Below are 12314 nucleotides of genomic sequence, written 5' to 3' on the forward strand. Positions count from 1 at the left end.
ATAAACTGCCTCGCTCCCGCCCTCGGGTAGTTCATAGTGTTGGTAAAATAAGACATCACATGAATGCCTGCAGATCAAGATAGTATCTGATGAGTGTGATAAGAAGGCAAGGGAAACCTGGGAAACCTTCCTGGAGATGCTGATTTTCAGTTGGATATTAGGGCAGGTACTGGGGAGCTGGGAGTGGGGGGTGGGGAGCCAAGGTAGGGCAGAGGTTACAGGCGGAAGGGACAGCCGGAGTCAAGGAGAGGCACCCTGGGGAGCAGGTCAGGGGCCAGGGCCAGTTTCCCCGCAGCACAGGAAATGTGCATCAGAGCACCCCCTGGGGGAGGGCGTGGTGGTGCTCACATCCCCCCACAGCCCTTCCTCAGGATCAGGAGGGCACCCTTCTTGCTCCCTGATGCTGCTCTCAGACGACCGCTCCCCTGGCTCTGTTGGACATGCCATCCGCTGGGGCTTGTGCTCTTTATTCCACCATTCCCTCCTGCCTTCATCCTTGTTGTCTCCTGGCCACTCTCCCCTCTTCAGTGAGGACCGGGCGTGGCTCCCTTCCTCTCCACCCCATCTCCTGAACTCTGGTCGCAAGCATGGATCAGCAGTCCCCAACCTTTTTGGCACCAGGGACCGGTTTCGTGGAAGACCACTTTTCCACAGACCAGGGGCCGGGGGATGGTTTGGGGATGATTCAAGCACATCACGTTTATTGTGCTCTTTATTTCTAACCTGATGCCACTGCTGATCTGACAGGAGGTACCTGTCTGTGGTCCAGAGGTTGGGGACCCCTGGCCTAGATGAGTTCAGCATCTACCTGGGTGATCCAGCCACACCCTGCCTCCTCAGTTCCCCAAGCATCTTAAAGGTCCCCCTCCATCCCTCCCTGCTACCTTCCCCAACACCACATCCTAATCGGCATCACCAGATAAAAGTTCTCCATCTCTAAAAATTACTGGTCACCACCAGCCTTCCTGCTCTTCTGCTCAACCACTTCTACTGTGACACTTCTTCCCACGGGGAACCTCTGGTTCACTGGTTCCTCTCCCTTTGCCCTCTTATTGCCCCCTCTAGGTAAACTTCCCTTCCCAAGCAGACTGTGTTCTGTGTTTGATCCTCTTTACGTTGCCTTGCCCTTTGTTTTGTTTCCATACCTCTCTGACAAAATCCTGCTCATCCATGGTCTCTGGGTCTGCACCCAAGCCACTGAAAACTGCACCGCCCTCCCCTCATTGCCATCCAGTCATCAACCTCCCCACCTCTGCTCAGGAGCCCACCTCCTAGCTCTCTCCTCACTCCATCCATAGTCCCTTCCATTCCTGCACCTCCCACCTCTGTACCAGAGCCTTCCCATCTGTGTTTAATAATGACCTAATCTCTCAGGGCTTCCCTGGTGGCTCAGATGGTAAAGAATCTGCCTGCAGTGTGGGAGATCTGGGTTGGATCCCTGGGTCAGGACGATCCTCTGGAGGAGGAAATGGCAACCCACTCCAGAATTCTTGCCTGGGAAATCCCATGAACAGAGGAGCCTGGAGGTCTACAGTCCAGGGGGTCACAAAGGGTCAGACACAACTGAGCAACTAACACCAAGCTTCCTGTCTAAAATTTGAGCAGAACAGACCTTCCTTGAGTCCACATCCCCTACACTTATTTCTTCTCCCTCACAGTCAAGGTTCTTAGGAGAATCATTTACTCTGATTGTGACTCTGTTTCCCCACCTCTTACTCACAACGCAACCCACTCCAACCCGGCTGCCATGCACATCATTCCACAGAAATGGCTCTTGATCATACGCCTTCCACTTCTGTGGTGCAGAAGGGCTCCTGTGGTCCTCACTGTGCTCGACCTCTCGGCAGCTCTGACTCATCTGGCCACTCCACACTTCTTGAAATGCTGTGTCCCTGAGCTTCTACGAAGCCACAGTCTCCTAATTCTCTCCTGGCTTCTGCTCCTCCCTTCTCCAGTCCTGGGATTCTTCCAGGCTTGCTTCTCTTCTCACTCTACACCTGGGAGTTAATCCTGGTTTTCTGTCACAGGCTTCTTAGGCAACAACGATGACTTCTTTGCATCTTCTTCTCACAATAATATTTTCAAATGCATAAAATAAGATGCACTTCCTATTCACATGTAACCCACTTCACTCTGGCTGCCCATCAACAGGCCCAGTGCTAAAGTTCCCAGCCTGGCCCTTCGTTCTTTTTTTTTTTTCTCCTGGCTGCACCACACAGCATGTAAGATCTTAGTTCACCAACCAGGGAGCGAACTCATGCCCCCTGCCATAGACATGTAGAGTCATCACCACCGGACCACCAGGGAAGTCCCTGTCAGCTCTGTAAGGGCAGTCTTTGAGTCCTTATTCTCATATTCCCAACAGAAGTAGCTATGTCGCCTTTTCCATTGGAGGTCCCTGTTTGTGTAACTGTATGCTCATCCTAAAGCACCAAGTGTGAGATAAGAAATTTCTTTTAAAATTTATCTTACATTGACTTTACTGAGTTGATCACTGATCTCTCATTGTTACTTGATGATATCATGAAGAGAAAGATTGTTTTTTTAATATTTATTTATTTATCTGGCTGTGCTGGGCCTAACTTACTGATCTTTGTTGCGTCGTGAGGGACCCTTCATTGTGGCATCCATGTCCTCTAGTTGTGGCTCGTGGGCTTCCGTAGTTGCAGGGTGGGGACTTAGTTGCTCTGTGGCCTGTGGGATCTTCCCAGACCAGGGATCGAACCTGTGTCCCCTGCCTTGGAAGGTGGATTCTTAACCACCGGACCACCAAAGAAGTCCCAGCTAAGACTTTTTAATCTAAAGAAACGAATGTCTATGATGAACCATACAATCGAAGACCAGCAGCATTCCCCAAAAGTACCTCGTTTATCCCAGCAGCCCTGAAAACACCTGCACTTCTACATCTCTAGTGCTGCTCCATCTCCCTCCAGTATTTTACCAAGAGTTTCTAAACACACAGAAAAGCTGACAGAACTGTACTATGAATATCCACATCCCCACCACCTCGATACCACAGTGCTGACACTTTGCTGTACTTGTTTTATCACGTATCTAGCCCCTTATCCATCCGTTGAGACATCGTGTGTTTTGGTGCATTTCAAAGTAAGTTGCAAACATCAGTACTCTACCTACTTCCCCCTGAAAAAAACTTGAGCGTAAGATGTTATGGAAAAACCCAAACGAACTTTTTGGCCAACCCAATACATCGTTCTGGAAAAAGGAATGGCAGCCCACTCCAGTATTCTTGCCTGGAGAGTTCCATGGACAGAGGAGACTGGTGGGCTACAGTCCATGGGGTCATAAAGAGTCAGACACGACTGAACGACTAACACGTACATACATCATTAGCCAGAGTTGAATATTTGTTTACGGTTTTTGTGATTTGATTTGTTCTATTTTTTCCCATTTTTTAAATTTTAGAGGTAAAAATTACCTGCAGTGACTTATACAGATTTTAAGAGTAGTATTTCATGAGTTTTGATAAATGCTTGTAACCATATAACCTGACCCCCACTGAATTTCCATTATCCCATGCCCCTTTCCAGTCAATTCCTGCCCCATCCCTCAGAGGCAACCACTATTCTGCATGTTTTCACCATAAATTAGTTTTGCCTTTTCCCATTTTTTTACACTCTTTTCAGTTTAGCTTTCAAGTCATTTCAGACCCTTTTTAGAAATAGGTGGAATATAGATTCTAAACAGATGAGCTAAATAAATGAACCTATTCAATAATTAAATTAAAATTACAAACAAGTTACAAATTACAATATTTTCCCAAGATAACAAAGATTCTTTCTAAAAGATAATATGTAGTTGGAGAATATTTGTAGAATCTGGCAGGTACATCTGGAAATGTAAATTAATACAGCATTTCATTAATACAGTTAATTAATACAGTTTGGGAACAAAAATTTGTAAATCTTTGTGATACTGTTAATCTACCAATATAAATTCCCACTTCAGGAATAAAGAAATAATTGATGATGTGCATGAATACATAAGAATATTCATCATAGCATCATTTACCACAGAAAAAGTTGGAAGCAACCTAAATGACCAACAGAAATAATTACGACAGAGCCGTACAATGTGAATATATTGTAAAGACAAAGAGAACTGTTAAGAAAGAATAAACTTTACTTAGTGGTTTGTTAGAGTAACATTTGTATTGTGATTCTGAAATTATTTCCTGTGTATTGCAGAGTAAAAAATTAATAAATGTTTTAATATGACTGAGGAATAAAGATTTTAAATATGAGAGAGAAAATAAAAGAAAGGAAGGGAAAACCCCATAAAATATTTAATTTTAACTTTAAATATTTCTGCGAGCTCATAATTTTTAAAATACATATTTCTAATTAATTTCACCAAAAAGACTTAGGAACACTGTCCCTCTATTTGCAATGAATGCACATAGCAAGCAGATATTGATTTCTAAAAAGCTTTCTAAACTAGAAGGAACCAGAGCTTACTGGGAAAACAACTGATTCTAGGTCTGAGCCAGGTAAAGTCCACAGTTAGGCTATGAAATTTTACTGTACCCGAAAGCGAAGAAGTGCTCAGAGATTCAAGTCAACAGCAGACTAGAATGAATTCCCATTCACCACTGCTAGTATAATTTGAGCCTCAAAAAATGTGATGAGATAATTAAATAAAATATGCCCGTGAGACCACAATGATGATAACAAACAAGTAAACAAACAAGAAGGGAGGAAAGGAAAGTTCTTCTTTAGAGAAGAATACCAGCCAGTAATTGTAGAAGAAATGATAGAAAAATCATCATTTTGCTACTTTGATGTAATTATCAATTCAGTCAAAGCACATCAAAAGATGCTAAAATTATTGAATAAAATGTGTAATTAATAGGCTATTTAGTGTCAAAGAATCATCTGATAGATTACCTACTAATTACAAAAGGGAAAAATGCACTTTTATATTAAAAAATAATATTAAAAAAAAATCTAGCAGTCAGAAATCTAGCAGTCAGCTCCTTACCCTAGAGACCAAATAGTGTTGTTTTGTGCTGAGGTGATGTTACAAAGATGGATATCACCACCTATGCAATATTCTTACCCAAAATGATTAGCCCCCAATTTTATTATGAGAAAGCTTACAAATCCAAAACACACAACCTTCTACGAGGCTGAGACTTTTCAAACAGAAAAAATCATGAAAAGGCAAAAAGGGCCGAGAATTAAAGAGACGTAACAAGTGCGCATGCAACTGGTGGATCTTCATTGGATGGTAGATCGGAACAAACATTTTGGTGACAGTTTGGTTTGAAGATGCTCTACATATTAGGTGATGTTATGGAACTATTAAATTCTCTTGGGTAGGATAACAGTATTGTGGCTTTGTAGGAGAATGGCTATTTTGAAAGGAGATGCATGTTGAAGTATTTAGGGGTAAGAGTATCATGAAGTCCAGTCACTTTTAAATTGTTCAGAAAAAGAATATATATATTAATTATATATATATATATATATATAGAGAGAGAGAGAAAACAAATTGGCAAGGTGAAGGGTAATGGATGTTATTTCTATTGTTCTTTCAACTTCTCCATAGATTTGAAATTTTTAAAAATAAGGTTGAAAAAATTGTAGAAAGGTATCTATGGATGCAATGTATTGTTAAGTGACAATGTAAAGTATGGTTCAATTCTATGGCTGTGAGAAGAAACATTTATGCAGATACATAAACATATGTGTAGGGTAATGTTAGCTGCTATAACAAAGGGACCAAAAATGTGATGACTCAATCAAGACAGAGGTTTATCTCTTACACCTATGATGGCCCAGGTTGGCTGAACCAGATCAGAAGGCATCTCTCCTCCACTAGGACTCACAGGGATTCAGGCCTGTGATGTTTCTGATTAACACATGACTTTCAAAGCTGTTGCCTTTCCAGCTGAGGTGCAGGGCCACAGATGATCTCTGAAGTATGCTGCACACATCACTCCCCCTTCCACCCCATTAGGGAGTCTTTCCTCCCAGGGCAACACCTCGTTGCAGGGGAAACTGAGTCATTGAGTTCGAGGTGGGTGGCACATCCCAGCTGCAGCTCTCATCACTTGAGCAGAGATTTCAGTGGAAAGCTAGCAGTCTCCAACAGAGTCATTAAAAAGGGGTCTGAAACAACACAGACCAAGCGATTTTCAGTTTTTATTCCAAGGTTAATGGAGCTTTGAATGCTTCAAAATTTCTCTCTTTGTCTTTAGTTTTCCATTATGAACATGCATTTTTCTTGCAATAAAGGAAAGACTTACATTTTATGAAAATAAGCCATTGAAACTACAAAAACATCATTTCACTGGCAAATTGGCTGGATGCTTCATTTTTTTCTCCCTGAAAGAAACATACAAGCTAATCTTAAATACCACAAATACCACATTAAAATGACAGCTTTCAACTCAGAAACCTTCAGTTGGACCCTATTCTCCAATGCATTGATTCTCCATCCTTTGCTTGAATCTCAGAGACCCCCACGATGTGTGGAGGACTGTGCCAGCCGGCTATATTTCTTACCTCTGTTCCCCACGCCCTCTGTTCTGGCCACGTGCCTCACTGAGAATCACACCACGCATGTCACTCCATCCACACCTTGGCTCCTGTGCTGACTCCAGCCAAAGCCAGTTCCTATCAGTCTTTCATAGCAAATACCACCTAGAAAATACCACCTCCTCCATGAAGCATCCCTTAACTTCTCGTGTTCTTTTTTTCTTTTTTTGCTGTGCAGGCCTCTGAAATTTAGAATCGGTACCACCCCATTTATCACTTAACTAAACATAGTTTTGCTAGTACAGCTAGTACTGTGCCTCTCCCATTGCAAGCATGGGCTTTCCAGATGGAGCAGTGGCAAAGAATCCACCTGCCAATGCAAGAGATGGAAGAGATACAGGTTCAATCCCTGGGTTGGGAAGATCCCCTGGAGGAGGAAATGGCAACCTACTCCAGTATTCTTGCCTGGGAAATCCCATGGGCCGAAGAGCCTGGCAGTCCATGGAGTTGCAAAGGGCTGGACATGACTGAGCACACACACACACTGCAAATGCCTTATTTGTATGTGGGGGCTGAAGACACAGTAGGTACATACGATGTTTTTCAATTAAATGTTTTATGACTTATTGTTTCGAGTAGGAGGTATTTTTCATGGATGACCTCCACTTAAGCGCCATCTTTCACATTCTTCAGATGCTCCTCTCACAGAGGGCAGTCTCAGTGTGCTACAGAACACTATATTGGAATGTTCAAATTTTTTAAATCCAACAATTTCCTGGCCACATGCCGCTTTCTCACTCACTGCCCACCACACAGAACTCCATCTCAAAGAACACTACATTCGTTTGTCCCCCAAGCATGAACATGTATGGTTACCACCCATGTAAACCAACCATGATTTCATTTCCCATGAGGGATTCAGCTGCGTTTAAGAAATACTAGCAAGTGTCATAAAACAGGTCACGTTTGCCATTTCAGTAGCTTGCAAAGCTTTCACCCAGAGGCCCTTCCCCAGGGGGATGTCTCGTAAACAAGAAGCAGGTTCTACTAAAGACCAACAATGCCTCTCCTTCAGAGAGCAGCCCCAAAGGTGATCAAAGATTATGAAGACATTAACCCCTAAGGCCACTGTTGCTCTCAGGTCAGTGTCGCAGACAGGATCATTCTAAATTGCTAGCATGAGAATCAGAAAAGATGGCAGACAGGAGCATATTCTCTATAGCTGTTGTTGGTGAAGACAACGGCTCATGAAATTCATGTACATGACAGCCCAGCTGACTCCCAAAAGCTTTTCCTGCTGAGTCTGATCTCGTCCAACCCCACCTGGCAGCCACGTCTTCAGGTGGGAGACACAAACGGGGTGAAGAAGCGGTGGGATTTAGGTGAGTGAGACCCAAGTTCAAATCCCACCCCCCCCCAAAATTACTAATCTATTCTTTACTGTTGTTCAAGTTTACAGTCCTGGTAAGCAATTTCAAAATCGTCCTGCACATGGGAAGCACTTTGCTGCCCTTGGTGGTGGTTTAGCTGTTAAGTCGTGTCCGACTCTTATGACCCCATGGACTGTAGCCCACCGGGATCCTCTGTCCATGGGATTTTCCAGGCAAGAATACTGAAGTGAGTTGCTATTCCCTTCTCCAGGGGATCTTCCCAACCCAGGGATTGCTGCCCTGACAGTTTTTTTTTTTTTTTTCCCCCTAGAAGAGAAAACATTTAGCCAGCTTTATGAGACTGCATAGAACCTGCTAACTTTATATTTCTTTAATTCATAAAGGTACGCATCCTGTCCAGAATGCTATTGGGTTGGCCAAAAAGTTCATTTGGGGTTTCCCATATGATGTAATAGAAAAACCGGAATGAACTTCTTGGCCAGTGCTATATTTATACAAGCTGCCCTCAATTTTCAAAGGCAGTTTTTATGTTTGAGGCACAGTAGGAATGTGGACTTTGGGGACAACGCTCGGAAGACACACGTTTGCACCCACAGTCCCCTGGCCACCCTTCCTGTGTCCTTACTGTTTGAGTGTCGAGTTTCACGACCTTGATCCTTCTCTTTCACAATCTCATGAGAATGCTTTATTTCAAATGTAACGAGCACACTGCCTTTCTCTGGCACCAGCCTGACACTGTTCTTTGCCTGTTTTCTTATTCACAGCAAGTCATGTCCTGATCTCTACACTAGGTCATAAGATCCACTCAGCTCATCCATCACATGACACTGGCTACAATGGGATTTGCACACATCAATCAGAATTCAGCAATGGGAGGGAAGGAGGGAGGTGGCATACCAGTTGAGAACCAGCTCCTTAGGTCTTGGAAATGAGCCATCAGGCAAGAGCTGGAAAATGACTTGATCCTTTCTGTTCCTGATGACTTCTGTCTCCTTGCCCTTCTGATCATCTCTGTTCAGTGTCACCTTGCTGTTTCAGACTCAACATCAGTAGGTCCTTGTCTAGAGATCTAGTCACTCTCACATCCCTGAGAAAATGTATCCCACTTCCCAGCTCTTGGGTCTCCACCTTCTAGAAGATCTAACCAGAACCATTATAATGTTTCAAAGTCCTACTTCAGTGCTCAGTGCCACTTCCATACCCTAAGGTAAATTCCTCCTTTTTCCTGTATGAGTTTTTCTCTGAACTTTTTTTCTTTCTTTTTTTTAAAATTGGTTTGATTTAGAATTTTTTATATTATTTATTTGGCTGTGATGGGTCTTACTTGCAGCATGCAAACTCTTAGTTGCAGCATGTAAAATCTAGTTCTCTGACCAGGGATTGAACCCTGGCCCCCGGCATTGGGAGCATGGAATCTTAGCCACTGGATCACCAGGGAAGCCCCTTTCTGAACTTTTGAGAGATTCTAGCTCTGACTAAGGTAATATCTCAACTTTATTATGGACGATGCCCAAAGAGCAAGCTGGGGAATCTTTGAAAAATGTTAATTACAAAAATCATAATACCCTATATACAAATTAATTTCAACAATAGTTTCTTTAATTAACATGGTTTTCTTAGGACTCTTTTCAAACTACCAAGAGAGAATCTAATGTCTACACATGTATTATATAGTCTAGGCTTTTCAGTTTTGTTTGTTTGTTTGTGTTTCATGTTTCAGGCTTTGATTTTGAAAGACAGAGCTAGTTTTCTTCCTCTTAAAGGAATAGCAATGTGCTGTTGCCTCCACCTCCGTGTGACATTTCAACATAGGAATACAAGGGAGAAGAAATGAAAATTGTAATTGCTCTTTAAAATTGCAAGAGGAGGAGACACTTTTAAAATCAGCTTTAAATCAGTATAATTTAATTATCATCTGATAATCTTTCAATGTTAAATATTTTCCATTAGAGCTTTATTGTCTGAAAGGGAAATTGTACCATATTTTTCTTAAGGCTAGATAAATGTCAGCTGGCTATTTATGTCACAATCATAAATTATACAGCCTTTGGAAGAAATCAAGAGTCTGGTATAGGACTTGCCACACCTTGCTGTCCATTGCTCTTTGAAATATGTGAAAACCCATTAGAATTTCTCAGAGGGGCTTACGGTTTTGGTTTCAACAGCAAGCAGTTAATGTTCAGTAGTTAGCTAGTTAATTGTTTAAACGGCTTAACATGAATGGCTAATTGCAAAAGCCAACGCTTACAGGGCACTTCCTCAGTGTTCTAAGTGCAACAAACATATCTTAACTCATTTCATCCTCACAGAACCACCAAAAGGAAGGGACTATTGTTCACACATGAGAAAGCCTGAGAGGCAAAGAGATGAACTAAAACTAACCCTATGTCACGCAGTCACTATGTGTGACAGTGAGGATTCACTCCCAGCATGCTGGGCTACAGAGTCTTATATATTAATCTTACATTTTATTGCCAGAATGAGTTACTACAACTTCTTTCACCCAAGGCTCGTCCTCCTTGGATAATATAATGGGCTTGCCCGAGAGAGGATGCATGAGAATGGCTGAGTACGTGACAAGACACAAATGAAAACACAAAATGTTGAAGTGATTGGCTTAAGATTAGTCAATGAAGCAAGCAGGAAAAGACTCAGCACTGCATTTATAAGTATTCTAGTTCTTTCCATTGTGGTTTTAGTTTCCAGCTGACAAAACACTCACTTTCAGCTGTAATTTCTGGACCCACGAGTGATTATCATACTCGTAATATGTATGACTGAGTTCCTTTGCTGTCCACCTGAAACTATCAGCTATATTCCAATACAAAATAAAAAGTTAAAAAAAAAAAGAAAAAAGAGGGATTCACAACTGGAAGTCAGGTTGATAGAACCAGGAACCAGAGAAAGATGTATTTGAAAGGCAAATGCATGATTCCAAACATAATTTTGTTGTTGTTTGTTGCTTAGTTGCTAAGTTGTGTCCAACTCTTTTAGGCATGGTTTAACTGGCCAAACTTTCTTTCACGTTTGGTGCTGTTAAAGCAAGAGGTACAAATGAATGGGGGAAGGAAGGATAAACATGGCTTAACACCCCACCCAATTAAGAGTCTCTTCACCAACTCCTCTGGACTCACCACCGCCTGGGGCAAGCAAAAATTCTCGTTCTGGCTGAGGATGATGGGGAGAGACCCACCAGCAGCAGTGGGCACTATTAACTGCTCTTGATGCTGTAACCATGGATACTGGTCGTCTTAGCCCAGAGCATCTTTCCTACCTTTCCATTGGCTGAAAATAGATGTGTGAGCAGGCTTCTCCATTCACTAATGTAAGTGTGTGGAAGTTTGGTCACATGCTCACTGATGTTCTTCTTGCCTATGACCGTCTTAGGCACTATCATTAAAATTTGCCCACATTTCCTTCTCTGAGAATGGGAAGCGTATCTCATGCCCAGAAATGACCTCATGTTTCATCTTTGACATTTCAGAATCATTATCAAGGATTTCTATTAAATTCCAGATTCACAAGGGAAAAGGGAGAACAAGCAACTCATTATGTCCTTTCCTTCTTCTCGTCCCTTTATCTGAGGGTGGTCTGTTTTCTGAAAATGCAGAGAGAAACAATAATTATTTGTTGGAAGGCTGTCGCCAGGCTCTAAGTTACCAAACATGATTTATAATCCAGAGAAGAATGATCTGTCCACCTGTAGATTTGTACTGACTTCCCTGTAGAAGACTGACAGGTAGGGGACTTTTTTGAGAGCTGAGTTTGTCTTACGTTGCACCCAATAATTCAAAGCTATTCAGAGTATTTTCCTGAGTCAGGTGGCTTGAAATGAAAATGCCACAACTGTCAGCGAGAACAGGGAGCAAGATCAATACAAATTGCCACCACTGGAGAGGCATGGGGGTATTAATTTAGCACTCTGTGTCGACAGAGGAATACATTTTCAGAGGACTTGCCAGTACAGACCATTGTGCAATGCCGGAGTATTTAGTGACCCTTTCCCTGGGAGGAGGGGAGGCAATCCTTTGGTTTTATTTGCCATGGAGCATATCACCTATCAAATCATATGAACACCAGGACCTAAGACCGTAAGGCAGGACTTAAATCACCTTCAAGACCAAGTTTCTCCTAATTATGTATTTTTTTTCACTCTAAGTGTGGCCAAGTATGATAATTGCTCAGTTGTGTCCAATTCTTTTGCCACCCCTTGGACTACAGCCCACCAGGCTCCTCTGTCCATGGAATTCTCAGGCAAGAATACTGGTGTGGGTAGCCATTCCCTTCTCCAGGGGATCTTCCCAACCCAGAGATCAAACTCAGGTCTCCTGCACTGCAGGCAGATTTCATTGCATCTGTAAGGCTGTGTTAAGATATTCTGACACCACGTGAGTCATGATTTGTCCGTGCATAGATTTATACT

General features: G+C 42.5%; 1 protein-coding gene and 1 long non-coding RNA gene across 11 annotated transcripts in view; one reads left to right on the top strand and one right to left on the bottom strand.

Annotated features, from left to right (window-relative positions):
- The window catches only part of MARCHF10 (membrane associated ring-CH-type finger 10), a 99964-nt gene that overhangs the window by 36316 nt on the left and 51334 nt on the right, over positions 1–12314 (top strand).
- LOC147351387 (uncharacterized) overlaps positions 1–12314 on the bottom strand; it is a 45652-nt gene that overhangs the window by 23358 nt on the left and 9980 nt on the right. For 4 of the 10 annotated variants that reach the window (XR_015147482.1, XR_015147483.1, XR_015147486.1 and 1 more), the window contains one exon: positions 11363–11489. The exons of 5 other annotated variants lie outside the window; for them this stretch is intronic. This is a non-coding gene — a long non-coding RNA (uncharacterized LOC147351387). Of the gene's footprint in view, positions 1–5069; positions 6132–6268; positions 6348–11362; positions 11490–12314 lie in introns of those variants that run through there. One more of the 10 variants, XR_015147487.1, reaches the window with a different exon arrangement.

The sequence above is a fragment of the Bos grunniens genome, chromosome 19 (assembly GCF_055505025.1).
Source record: "Bos grunniens cultivar Pamir isolate PY7600 chromosome 19, Bosgru_T2T1.0, whole genome shotgun sequence".
Taxonomy (NCBI): domain Eukaryota; kingdom Metazoa; phylum Chordata; class Mammalia; order Artiodactyla; family Bovidae; genus Bos; species Bos grunniens.